Source organism: Periplaneta americana, chromosome 4 (assembly GCF_040183065.1).
Source record: "Periplaneta americana isolate PAMFEO1 chromosome 4, P.americana_PAMFEO1_priV1, whole genome shotgun sequence".
Taxonomy (NCBI): Eukaryota; Metazoa; Arthropoda; class Insecta; order Blattodea; family Blattidae; genus Periplaneta; species Periplaneta americana.
Genome location: NC_091120.1, coordinates 35,883,722 through 35,898,212, shown reverse-complemented (window position 1 = coordinate 35,898,212; position 14,491 = coordinate 35,883,722). Strand labels below are relative to the sequence as shown.

The 14,491-nt window shown below is 33.6% G+C and overlaps 1 long non-coding RNA gene across 1 annotated transcript in view; it reads left to right on the top strand.

The window, feature by feature from the left end:
* The window catches only part of LOC138697711 (uncharacterized), a 542,983-nt gene extending 528,843 nt beyond the window's left edge, over positions 1-14,140 (top strand). Inside the window, exon 6 of the long non-coding RNA XR_011331599.1 lies at positions 13,952-14,140. This is a non-coding gene — a long non-coding RNA (uncharacterized lncRNA). The remainder of the gene's footprint in view (positions 1-13,951) is intronic.
* Positions 14,141-14,491: the final 351 nt, after the last annotated feature.

Here is a 14,491-nt window from a genome sequence, read left to right as displayed (position 1 = left end):
CGTAAATATGTTTAAACTTTTTGAAATATTTTATATAAGTTTCAAATATTACTTTTATTACGTTAATTGATTTCAATAATAATTTTAGTAAACGCCTAAAGCAAGTATAGGCCTACTTGTTTGGATGTAGTATCGCTTAGAAAAAAAAAAATGTTTTAATTTCAGTATTAATAATATTACATATTAAGCATTGCGGAAGGATTCGGACACTCTGGACCATCGTTTCCATAAGCCCTTGTCTCTTCTGGTACCTAAGACTTCGTAATAATAGTTATTTTAGGGTACTTTGCATATATTGATAATGCTAATAGTGGTGGGCACTACCTGCCACCTAGCGGCAAAATAACTTTTTTCAAGACTCGCACATAAGCGTTGATTGAGCAGGCAGTGTAAACAGCCATAGGATGTGATCCAGCAGGCAGTGCTACAAACACAGAAACATAATCTGTAGGCCATCTTTCATAGCTTTCGATTGTTGCTGTCCAAGGCCCCTTATGGACGAAGTCATTTTTTTTAATTCATTACACGGCCTTAGATGGCAGTTATTTTAATTTTAAAACTCATTTATCTCATTAAATATCAGTCCTATCAAAATTTTTCAAGGAATAAAACTTATCGGAAATTATTTTTAAAGAAACTTTTGTTATGTAACATTTTTCACAAAAATCAATAATAAGCGAGATATTTCGATTTATTTAATTCAGGTCCCCTTATAACCCCCCTTTTGAATAATGTATTTTGAATGCCACATAGCCTAAAATCTAAGTTACAACGAACTTAATTTATATTCCAATTTTCATCGAAATCCGCTCAGCCATTATCGCGTGAAAAGGTAACAAACATACAGACAGACAGACATACAAACGAAAATTTCAAAAAAGCTATTTTCGGTTTCAGGGTGGTTAATTATAACTTATATGTTATTACCAATTATTTTTGGAAAATCGAAAATTACCAGAAAAATTTCGGCTAAAGATTTATTATTAGTATAGATAATAATAATAATAATAATAATAATAATAATAATAATAATAATAATAATAATAATAATAATAATAATAATGACAAAATAATAACGAGCGAGTTGACTCAGAAGGTAGCGTTTGAGAGGCGCATTCGGGAGATCCCGGGTTCAAACCCCATGGCCGACCAATCTGACTAGGGTTTTTCGTGGTTTCCCTCAGTTACAAAGACAAATGGCGAATTGAAAATTTACGTGTCATTCTTCATCACCGCCTCTATCAGCAATATCATAAACATTAATCAAATCTATCAGTTACATGAATGAACACAAGCCACCTACAACACACGAAAGAAACAGGAACTCAACAATAGTAAAAACGACCTACTGGTCTACCCACAGATCCTAAACACGCGATATGACCACACATGTTAAAGCGTGTATAAAGAAACTTCACAAAAAAGTAATGAATAAAATAACAAAAGCGAACTTATAAAAGAAATGTGAAATGAATTAATAATAATAATAATAATAATAATAATAATAATAATAATAATAGTTTTATTTTCCCTGGCAGAATTAAGGCCATCAGGCCTTCTCTTCCACTCAACCAGGATCAAATCACATACAGAAAAATACATACCGGTACACAAATATTACTTAAAAATAATAATTAACATAATAAAGTAAAAAAGAGAGATTGAATACATATACACAATCAGTATTAACTTTAAAATAATAATAATAAAAATATATATAATAAAAAAGAGACTGAATACATAATCACAAACAGGAAAATACATTCTAGTTTACAAGTATTAACTTAAAAAAATAATTAATACATATGAATATAATCTCACAACTGAAGGAATAGTACAATTAGTTTGATCAGCACAGCACGTGTTACATTGAGACAATGACAATTACCTAGATATTATTGTTAATGGAAAAATAAAGTAATGACTGTGTAAAATAATAATAATAATAATAATAATAATAATAATAATAATAATAATTAAAAATTATACCTAAAAAAACTAATTCTGTGCATTTAAAATAATTCTAAGCAACCTAATTTTAAACAACCGGGGCCGTATTCATAGACATTTTTAGCGCGGGCTTTCAGTGGATTATCAGCGTTTTTCGTAAACCAGTGTTAGCGATAGGATATGATTTGAATTCTGTACTAGTAACAAGTGGATAGCCGGGGCTAGCTTAGTACGCTCGTAGCGCGTGCTGCTAAATGCCTGTGAATACCGCCCCTGAGAACTAAGACTGAATTAAGTCATACAGTATGTAATAGACCTACTTCACACGTCTTATGCAAGAGTATTATGGTTATGGTTGCTATAGTAACAATTTAATTCTTGGTAGGCTACATTTTGTTAAGAAAATTTGATTGATGAAATCAACATAAATCTAGATAATGAGAAACTGGAAATCCTAATGATGATAGGATTTGGTGACAGATGACGTATATAACAAGAGATATGCACACTTTCAGAGAAATTCATCCAAGTTGGTCACATACAGTATTTCTCAGTCAACTATGAGTAGAAAAATCACAATTCTGTGTACTGTGTTGCACGAAATGCAGTAAAAAGTCACATTTTAAAAGTCAGAATTCAGGTCGCTATAAATACTGTACTTAACAACTTACAGGTACAATTATTCAGCTCGAAAATGGCCATAATGTTGTTGGTTGTAAACTGGAATTTACCCTAACAAGTCATTACAATGGCTGCGTTGTAATCACTGTTATCTTTCCTTCTGAAACTATGTATTATAAAAGGAATTTACATTTTATAGTGTGAAATTTATGTAAATGATGAGTAAGTTGGTGATGCGCTCATAATAAAATTAGAAAACCGTTGAGGATTCCGTTCCGACACGAGTTGAGAAAAGTCTTACTCCTGTATTTAATTGCAGGTATATAGCCTAGATATAGTAACATACTATTAATTTCGTTAAAAATACACTTTAATTATTTTGGCCGTATTTCTTCTCATGATTTAATGTGTGTTTGTAAGCCACAAAAATTAATTTCATACTCTAAAACTTTCATAACACATAGAGTCGGTATTTTGTTACGTGGGTTTAAAAATTCATAAACTGCTCACGATGTTGGTTTTTTGTTTCTAAATTGTTTATTGAACTATACTGTACCAACTGTTAAGTTATATATTAATTATCGGAAGAATTGGTCAAATACAGACGAGATTGAAAATTCACCAAGCCTTTAGCTGTCACTAGCCTTGCAACAATGAAACTTCTCCAAAAATTTTAAAACCTTTATTTTAACTTGGTGCATTGGGAAGGCATTGCTGCTTAAACTATTTGTTACCTTGAAGTCAATATAGTTTTGCTTTCCTACCATGGTAGCATGGTACCACCTGTGGAGTAACGGTTAGCGCGTCTGACTGCGAAACCAGGTGGCCCGGGTTCGATTCCCGGTCGGGGCAAATTACCTGGTCGAGGTTTTTCCGGGGTTTTCCTCAACTCAATATGAGCAAATGCTGGATAACTTTCGGTGTTGGACCCCGGACTCATTTCACCGGCATTATCACCTTCATCTCATTCAGACGCTAAATAACCTGATATGTTGCTAAGCGTCGTAAAATAACCTATCAAACCTATTTATGTTCCTGTTATAAGAGTTATGCTAGAATAATAACAAAACGTGTAAAACCAATCGTAGAATCACTAAGAAAGAATCAACATTGATTCAGGAAAGGAAGGTCATGTGCAGATTGTATATTTATCATCACACAACTAATTGAAAAGCGACAAGAATTCAATCTTCCTACATATTTTGCCTTTATAGACTACGAAAAGGCTTTTGATAGAGTTGATCGTAACATACTATGGAAAGTACTGATGAATCGTGGAATCCCATCTCAACTAATTAGTGCTATACAGAGCCTTTACAAAAACAATAAAATAATGATTAAAATACCGAAGAGTACAAGCGAAATGGTAGAAATAAATCAGGGAGTGCGACAAGGGTGTCCCCTCTCACCCACTATGTTTAATATATACATGGACGAAGTCATACAAATATGGATGACGAAGATTGAAATTTTACCATTAATAAGCTAAATTTTACAACATTATTTTATGCAGACGATCAAGTGATAATTAGTGGTAGTGAAAATGAACTACGGAAAGCAATTTTCAGATTGAATAAAGTAGCCATTGATTTTAATATGAAAATCTCAGCAGAAAAAACAAAAACTATGGCATTTGTAGGATCACAACCATTACGGTTGAAAATTGAATTAAATAATATAATTGTACAACAAGTAAATACATTTAAATATTTATGCTGCAATGTGACTTACAAGGCAAACTCAGAGATTGATACTAAAATCAATGTTTTTAATCATTTTTGCGGAACTATACGGCGAACATTGGGCAGAACAGTGAGGAGGGAAACTTTATTAAAATTTTACAAAGTTATGGTTCTACCAGCATTCCTTTATGGCAGTGAGAGTTGGACATTAAGAAAAGATCAAGAACGTAGAATTGTAGCTAGCGAAATGAAGTTCTTAAGATATGTGGCAGGTTACACCTTGATAGATAAGAAGAGAAATGAAGATATAAGGAAGGAGCTAAAAATGGAAAGTTTAATCCAGACGATTAACAATTACAGAACTAACTGGATACAACATGTAGACCGAATGCCTGAAACACGCATAACAAAAGCTGCTCTACAGTACATGCCTAGAGGAAGAAGATCGCTGGGAAGACCTAGAAAGAGATGGCGAGATCAATTGTGAGGAGACGTAACAGGCCATTCGAGAGGCCTAATACTTGTTTGAAGATGATGATGATGATGATGAAAATAAAAAAGCATGGTACCAACGTAAACATGGGGGTATCTACATTCACAAAGTAAGTGAAATAAGAATACATGGGGGGTACGCCCACTTTTTGACCTCACTGTACATTTTTTGTTTATTCTATTAGTGAATTATAGATGTTAAGAAAATTCTTCACCGCAATATTCGGCCACTTATTTAAGTATCTGTCTGCTGCTTGAAGTGCATTTTTTTCCTTTATTAAGTACCATTTCATTTTGCCACTTTCAATTTCTCCTGCTGTCTGTTACCACCCCTAGGTAGCCTACGTGAATCTGGAAACAATCTATTTTTACTATTGCAGATGATAGATGAAATGAGGAAGACATGGACAGAATGATAAAGGGAAAGGGAGTACCCCGAGAAAAAATCTCTTCGTCGTCTGCTTTGTCCGCCACAAATTTCATCAAGACCTGACTGGAGATCGAATCCGGGCCGCAGGATAGAAAACCAGTGCTCTAGCACTTGATTCACAGACGCGGCTAGAAAGATGAGTTGCTATGGGTGGAAATCACATTGAGCATCTATGATGGTGAACAAGTACTCATATCTCGGAAAATATTAATTTTAGGATGAAAGTTCATTAGACACTTTTGTCTTGTTTTGATGAATAGTACACCTCCCAAAACATTTAATGATTTTTTTAACACTCTGTATTTTCGTATATACAACCATTCAGTAATCGAGGCTAGAATTGAACAATGGAAACAGAAATCAAATAATAGAAAAATTGAAGGTAATTATTTACATTAATTACTTCGCCTAATTCTGGCCGAAAAAAAAATTGAAAAAACGGAAAAGACTGTCGAATTTTCGCTCGAATTTTAAAATACTTACAAATTTTTTGCACACAAATGCATATTTTTACTCTCAAACCAATTTCAAATGTACAATATTCTGACAAATTATTTGTTTAAATAATTATAATTTCTCTATACGAACTTCAAATATATGCCACTCTACATAAAATAATTTTTAAAAACCATAAAATAAGCAAATCTATGCTAACCTAGCTCACCTACACTAACCTAATCTAACTTGACCTAACCTAAGCTAAACCAACGTACAGTGTGTAATTTAGCGAGTCTAGCAGGCCAAAAATTATTTCTCGAAAACTAATCGCTCAATTTTCATAAAATTTAGTATGTACCTTCAATTATTGAAGTGGATAAGTTTTTAATAATGAAAATGAAAATAGCAACTATTTTTACTGAAAATAAAAATAGTAATTTTGTAAAAAAATTTCTATACGAGTCAAAAAAATAAATTAATGTTCACAATGTGGAATTAATGTTCATAATGTGGAATACACTTAAAATTGAAAGCGTAAGGCGAAGGAATATTGCTACATATCTTACTCGTTTCGGACGTCAGGTGCATCCCCATCAGAATCTGTATCCTCGCTGCTAGTCTCTCCTTTGACAGCACCGACTAATGGAGGATCGGAGACAACTGCAGCACTACTATTGAAATCGACCGCAATTTCCTCTTCTTAATTTCTTTAAGCTGGTGATGTAAGGGTCCAAAGAAATAAGTAGCCTGAGTAAAACATCGGTATTTGTGTCTTTCTTGATGTTTTTCTTGCGAAGACTTCTATGAAAAGTCTAATATAGTATTTGTTCCTCGTTTCCTGGGCTTCCTCAGATAGTTTGCCATTAAGTATAATAGTGTCCTGTGACCTTCTGTCCATGAGCCAAGAGTTTGTGAAGGATTGCAGGCATATAATACTATTTGTGCAAGCATAAATATAATTCCCTTGTCTCCCTTGCATACATGTCGAGTGCCCGTTCATCAGTATTGCAAAACCGTATGAAAAAGGTTTCTGATATATTATGTGTAAACGACTTATTAGATTTCCATCTATTCCCGTAATATATGCGAAAGTGGAAACCTTCCTGAAAAATATTCTTGTGGTATTTGCATCGTTTTTATTGCGAATGCTTTGTTTTATCATGACAACATGTCATGTCAACATGCCTGAACCTATCCTACCTTCAATGTTTCGCAATAAGTAAAACGATGGATCTAAATTAACTGTTACAAGATTTTGTATTTCTCTTAATTCTTTATATTGATTTGAGGTCAACTGTAGATCAGTAATCAAAGCGAGATCCTTATTAGGTGACAATTGTTGGTCGTTCCTGCAAAATCAATTTTACGATATTTTTTTTTCCATTTTGTCGCACGTTGAAGTAATGCAAGTGAAAGCTCTCCTACAATATTGGCCGCATCTCTTTTCCTAGAAGTTCTGAAATTCATATGGGCAACAGAAAGCTTTTCTTCTGGCGATCTTTCTTTAAAATGTGGACTAGCTTTTTTTTTCCGTTTTGATCTTTCGCTAAGTCTCCGAAAAGTTTACGTGGACATCTCGAATGCTTGTACTGGCAGAATCAAATTGGAATTGTTTTGTAGTATATGGCAAAGTATTATATATTTTATTTTCAGACTTTGCATCTTGGTTTAAATATAGCGCATTATATTTTAAGACATTTATCTCATTTGTGCTGTATTTTCCCCACCGTAATCGAATTTTCGAGCATAGAAATTTAATTCATTTTTTATTGATTGTAAAATGTCTTCAGAGTAATCTTTGAGACCAAAATGTTCAATTATATTTGAGAATTTCACTTTTCTCTCGCTCTTGTTCCACATATGGAAAACAGCTCTCCGGATTACGGAGCGCATGGTGTCTGAAAATAATTAATAGCTACTCTGTCTGCACCTGTTTGCAGAAAAAAATCACGACGTCGTATTCAGAAAAGTATAATGAATATCTCTACAAAATTTTGTCGAGGTGATAGAGGGCTACACCTTTTAAAAGTCAACTCGAAATATATAATAAGGTAAAACTCAAACTCTTTGTACATGTTTATCTAGACACTTATTCTAGACAATAAGATATTAAGTTTTGTCACGAAAATTAGCTTATATGTAAGTACATACCTTCTTATAATATATCCACACTCTGTATTAGAAAAAATACTGTATTAACTTTACCACTTTGCACCATCCAAACACATACTTCGCGCCCGTCTCTGCAGCGTAAATGATCTTATCGCAGACATGCAACTTTCGCTCTGTTGTGAGGGTCCCCTACCAGATGTAAGCATCTGTCTACACTTGGATAGTATACTTTGGAGTGTTATAAACACGTCTATATAAGAATTTAGCATTAAAGATAGGGTGTGAAAATTGATTTTTGGCCGGCTAGATGCTTGAAATTACACACTGTGCAACGGTTCCCTCAAACCTCCCTTCTAATTTTACCTACCTCGTAAAGTGGAAAATTACGCCCAATCAACTAACAACACACCCAGATCAGTTAAAATGCTCACCTGCCAAAAAAATTCACCACAACGCCATCGTAGTGCAAAAGTGGAAGAACTGCACAAACACAACTAAGAAAAAATATATTAATTTAAATAAATCACCTTTCCATACAAAATATGTTCAAATATAAATTAACACATATGTGGAGATATAACAAATCTGTTCCATACGGAAATTAGTACATATAAGCTATTTTTCATATCTTTTTACTCGATATAAACCGAGGTAGTTAATCTACATAATTAATGAATTGGACAATATGCAAGTATCAAGGAAGCGAGCTGTGAACGAAAATTTTTAGAATTTAAGCTTTTCCTCGATTAAAGAGCGTTAAGTGAGAGACGCATTCCTCTGTGCAGAGACTATAAAGGATCAATAACAGGCAAGTCAAATAATTTAAATCTATAAATTATTGATGGCAGAGTTATGCGGACTTTTCGCACACACTGTAGATTTCTCTCCGTCACCAGTTGGTCAATTTCTACGAGAAGCATTTCGAAGCCCCGACTATTAGTCAAGCTAAATATAAATCCTTTGCCCGAAAACGAAATGCAGATTGAACATAATATATAATTAAGCTAAATTGTTTTGAGGAACAAAATTTTTACTTACCGCACCTCAATAGCCAACATCCTAACACATAATTTATCACGCAATTAGGGTCACGTGGTCGCTTAACCTTGTTAAATATTAATATGTACAGAAAACGTGACGTTACCTCAAGACTCACTTTTACCGGAAACTAACACATACTAACCTACACTTAAGCACCATATTCAGCAGCCAAAAAGTGCTTCCTTTCTAGTAAATAGAGTATAGCAATATGTGATGAACATAATTACTTGAATGATATTAAAACAGAAATACTAGTACATTCGATAAGTAGTGGAACAATGCTGTAAATCAATGATTCTAGCAGTGACCATTAAAATCTTGGAGTACATAATATAGCAGCAATTGTTTCATAAAATATAAAATATCGAAGTAACCATATATTGTAAATACAATGACTATTTCTGATTTGTAGCACATAATACAGCCCTAATAAATGTTCACTAGATGCACCATAAAAATCTACGTTGCAAGCGGAAAAAATGCAACTCAGTGCTTCAAGCTATTATTTATTTATTTATTTATTTGTTTGTCTGTCTGTCTGCCTGCCTGCCTGCCTGCCTGCCTGCCTGCCTGCCTGCCTGCCTGCCTGCCTGCCTGCCTGCCTGCCTGCCTGTCTGTCTGTCTGTCTGTCTGTCTGTCTGTCTGTCTGTCTGTCTGTCTGTTTGTTTGTTTGTTTGTTTGTTTGTTTGTTTGTTTGTTTGTTTGTTTGTTTGTTTGTTTGTTTGTTTGTTTGTTTGTTCGTTCGTTCGTTCGCTTATTTATTTACTTATTTTATTTATTTATTCATTTAATTATTTATTTATTTATTTATTCGTTTATTTATTCGTTTATTCATTGGTTTATTCATTCGTTTATTCATTCGTTTATTTGTTTGTTTGTTTGTTTTTTGTTTGTTTGTTTGTTCGTTCGTTCGTTTGTTTGTTTGTTTGTTTGTTCGTTCTTTCGTTTATTTATTTATTTATTTACTTACTTATTTATTTATTTATTTATTTGTTTATTTGTTTGTTTATTTGTTTGTTTATTTGTTTGTTTGTTTGTTCGTTTGTTCGCTTATTTATTTGTTTATTTATTTATTTATTTAATTTTTTATTTAATTATTTATTTATTATTAATTCATTCATTCATTCATTTATTTGTTTATTTATTTATTTATTCGTTTATTCATTGGTTTATTCATTCGTTTATTCGTTTGTTTGTTTGTTTGTTTATTTGTTTGTTTGTTTGTTTGTTCGTTCGTTCGTTCGCTTATTTATTTATTTATTTTTATTTATTTATTTACTTATTTATTTATTTATTTGCCTATTTATTTATTTATTTATCTGTCTGTCTGTCTGTCTGTCTGTCTATCTATCTATCTATCTATCTATCTATCTATCTATCTATCTATCTATCTATCTATCTATCTATCTATCTATCTATCTATCTATCTATTTATTTATTTATTTATTCATTTATTGATTTATTCATTTATTTATTTACTTATTTATTCATGTATTGATTTATTCATTTATTTATTTATTTATTCATCCATTCATTTATTGATTCATTCATTCATTTATTGATTTATTCATTCATTTATAATTCTTTATTCATTTATTTATTTATTTATTTATTTATTCTGGTGTAGTTAAGGCCATCAGGCCTTCTCTTCCACAGGAGAGAAGTTTATGGGAAAAAAGTCCTACCACAATGAACTATTGCAAGATGGGTGGAAGCGAGGCATTCACTTTCAATCAAGAGCTGAAAACTAAAAGCTTTAGATCAATTAATGAGAGAGACTTCCGGAAATGATGCTGCAGATTGAGATAATAAAATTACATTGTTGTCTAGTAAAAAACGTTACAATATATATATATTTGCGGGACCACATTTGAAAAAAATATATCCAATGCAGGAATTTACAAAACCGATATATAAGCCTTTTTAAAAGATAAATTCAAACAGTTTTTTTACATTTTACTTGAAAAAGCAAGCCCTACAAGGTATCTATAACAGAATTTTGATATTAGTTCATACATTTGTAAAATAAAGAAATTAAAATTTAAGGGGAGAGGATGGTATTTTAAAAAACTTTTTTCCTATTTGGTGTAAAATATTAATTTTTTTACGTAGTGAGCACATAGCTGTGGCAACTCAACCAAATAAAAATATTTTGAAAAAAAAAATTATTTCGGGGCCCGAATTTGAAAAAAATATACCCAATGCAGGATTGTGCTAAAACCGATATATCTAAACCGTTTTAAAGATAGATTCAAACAGTTTTTTGCAATGTATTTGCAAAAACATGTTCTACACACTGTCTATAACAGAATTTTGATATTAGCCCCTACGTTTGTAAAATAAACAATTAAAATTTAATAACAATTTTCTGATTTCCTTTCTTGCAAACAAACGGACGTATTTTTAAAACGAAATCAATTAACAAAATTCTGTTGCAGAGAAAAGTTTCCTAAAAGTCTAAAGAATGTGTGTTCTAAATTTCATGTATGTATCTTTAATAGTTCAGAAATTATATCCATTTTTGTCTGGCAATGTAGCAAAAAAAATGAAGTTACTGGAAACCGATAAAAGCGGGCGTGTGATTTAAAAATCCATAGCGTAGGAAGTTTAAAATGACGTCTCAACATCCGATAAGGGCACAAATACCCACAAAATGTTATGCAATGCATTCCACATATATCAAAGGGTATTTTAAAGAAAAGAAATGTTTTTTTGAAAATTTAATTTACCGGAAACAACAATAGTAGTGGGCGAGTGATTTAAAAATCCATAACGCAGGAAGTTTAAAAATGGCGACTCAACATCCGATAAGGGCACAAATGCCCACGAAATGTTAAGCTATGTATTCCACACATATCACAGCGTATTTTAAAGAATTTGTTTTTTAAAATTTACTCATTTTTCACCAAAAAATACCATCCTCTTCCCTTAAGAACACTTTTTTTATTTCCTTTTTTTTTTCTAACAGGCAGACATATTTTAAAAATGATATCAGTTAGTAAAATTCTGTTACAGAGAAAAGTTTCCTAATAATCTAGAGAATGTGTGTTCTAAATTTCATGCCGGTATCTTCAACAATTCAGAAATTATATCCATTTTTGTCTGGAATTGTAGCAAACAAAATGAAGTTACAATCAAAGAGGCGTATTATTATAAAACCCAGAGCGCAGGAACTTTAAAAATGGTGTCTCAACATCCGATAAGGGCACAAATACCCACAAAATGTTGTGCAATGTATTCCATACACATCATGGAGTATACATCTTCATTACACAACTTTTAACACTGTATCACTTCGGAATATGTATGATAAGACTTTCCTGTGTTAAATTTCAACGTACCTCGTTTACATGTTTCGACCTATTTATGGGTCATCTTCAGAACTGGTCGTTGTTGATCTTGGCGCCACTTGTTCTGTTTCCTTTGAGGGTGTATTCATGTGGTATAGTGTAGAGTCAAAGAGTGTATGTGTTTTGAAGTTGAGTTGTGTGTTGAGAATTTCGTTGGGGTGTGTTTTTGTGTGTCTGTATATTTCATATTGTTCTAGTGTGTTTAGTTTCTGGCTTTTTGGTAGGATGTGTAATATTTCCATGTCTGTATTGATGTCTCTGTGAGTGTGGTTAGCATTTGTGATGTGTTTTGTATATGTGGAGATGTTTTGTAATTTTGTTCTGGTTATGATGTGTTCTTTGCAACGTGTTTGAAACGATCTGCCTGTCTGTCCTATGTAGAAGTTGTTGCAGGTGTTACATTTGAGTTTGTATACGCCTGTGCGGTTGTATTTGTTTGTGTTATTTGTGTGTTGAGATGTTTTTGTAGCGTGTCATTTGTTCTGTATGCGATATTGTAATTTAATTTCTTGCAATTTTGTATGTGTTTTTGTTTTCGTTACCACACAGGCGTATACAAACTCAAATGTAACACCTGCAACAACTTCTACATAGGACAGACAGGCAGATCGTTTCAAACACGTTACAAAGAACACATCACAGCCATAACAAAATTACAAAACACCTCCACATATGCAGAACACATCACAAATGCTAACCACACCCACAGAGACATCAACACAGACATGGAAATACTACGAGTACACATCCAACCAAAAAGCCAGAAACTAAACACTCTAGAACAATATGAAATATACAGACACACAAAAACACACCCCAACGAAATTCTCAACACACAACTCAACTTCAAAACACACACACTCTTTGAGTCTACACTATACCACAGGAACACACCCTCACATGAAAGAGAACAAGTGGCGCCAAGACCAACAACGACCAGTTCTGAAGATGACACATAAATAGGTCGAAACATGTAAACGAGGTACGTTGAAATTTAACACAGGAAAGTCTTACCATACATATTCCGAACATCATAGAGTGTTTAAAAAGATTTTTTTTCTTAATTTACTCTTTTTTACCAAAAATACCGTCCTCTCCCGTTAAAATAGACGTTAAATGAAGAATTGGCAATCCCCTATCGCTGCCTTATTGACACGTAATAACCCTTGTGTCCCATACTACACACAAGCGGCGCGGCGAGGACGTGTAGTCTATCATTAGCAGGTTGGATCGTCATTGTTTTTAACTGCAGTGCGATCAGCAATATTCACAGTCATTATCTGTCATTTACTGTGACCCCTAGCCTCATTCCACTTATCTGATAGGTTCTGCGTATGATTATAATGGCGATTGTTTGAAACAAATTCCAATAACTACGTAAATTGAAAGACGTGGGTCATAGGAAGAGTGGCATACGTCACACATTGTTTTATAATGCTGTCGAACAAAGAATAACGTATGAAACACGTTTATAATGTTATACAGTTATTGTGCTATTTTACACTGAATTCACTGAAATTGGGGTGAAGTTTTATTAATGTACTGCCAGCATAGGAAATTAAAAACAAACACTGAAAATACCTTAATTTTGTAGTGTGGAGTAGTTGAAACTCGATGTGATCACTGGGAGAGCTGTGGTCCCACCCAACCCGTCCTAAATACGAGGCGCATCCAGAAAGTAAGTTTCCCTATTAAAAAAAAAGAACACACATTTTCAGGAAAACATTTATTGTCAACAGGTACAGCAATATTTCAGCTATTTTTCAACATAGCCACCATCAGAATTGAGACACTTGTCGTATCGTGGGATCAACTTTTGTGTTCCTCTGTCGTAGAACTCTGCCGCCTGTGAATGGAACCAGCGTGTGACAGACGTCTTCAGCTCTTCGTCGTTGCCAAAACGTTCACCGGAGGACAGGAATTTCTTGAGGTGCAAGAAAACGTGAAAATTGCTGGGAGCAAGATCAGGACTGTAGGGTGGGTGATCAAACAACTCCCAGCTAAATTCCGTCAAAACAGCTGCTGTGCGCCGAGCCTTATGTGGACAAGCATTGTCATGGAGGAGCACAACACCTGCAGTAAGCATTCCACGCCTCTTGTTTTGAATGGTACGTCGCAATTTTCGCAGTGTTTCACAGTAACGGTCAGCGTTCACTGTTTCACCTTTTGGAAGGAAGTCAATGAGCAGAATGCCCTTCCTGTCCCAGAACACCGTGCACATCACTTTCCGTACCGACAGCGTCTGTTTGAATTTCGTCCTGACCGGAGATCCACTATGCCGCCAATGCATTGTCTGCTGCTTGGTTTCCGGGGTGAAGTGCGAAATCCAAGTCTCATCGCCCGTGACGATCCTGTCCGAGGAACTCGTTGCCGTC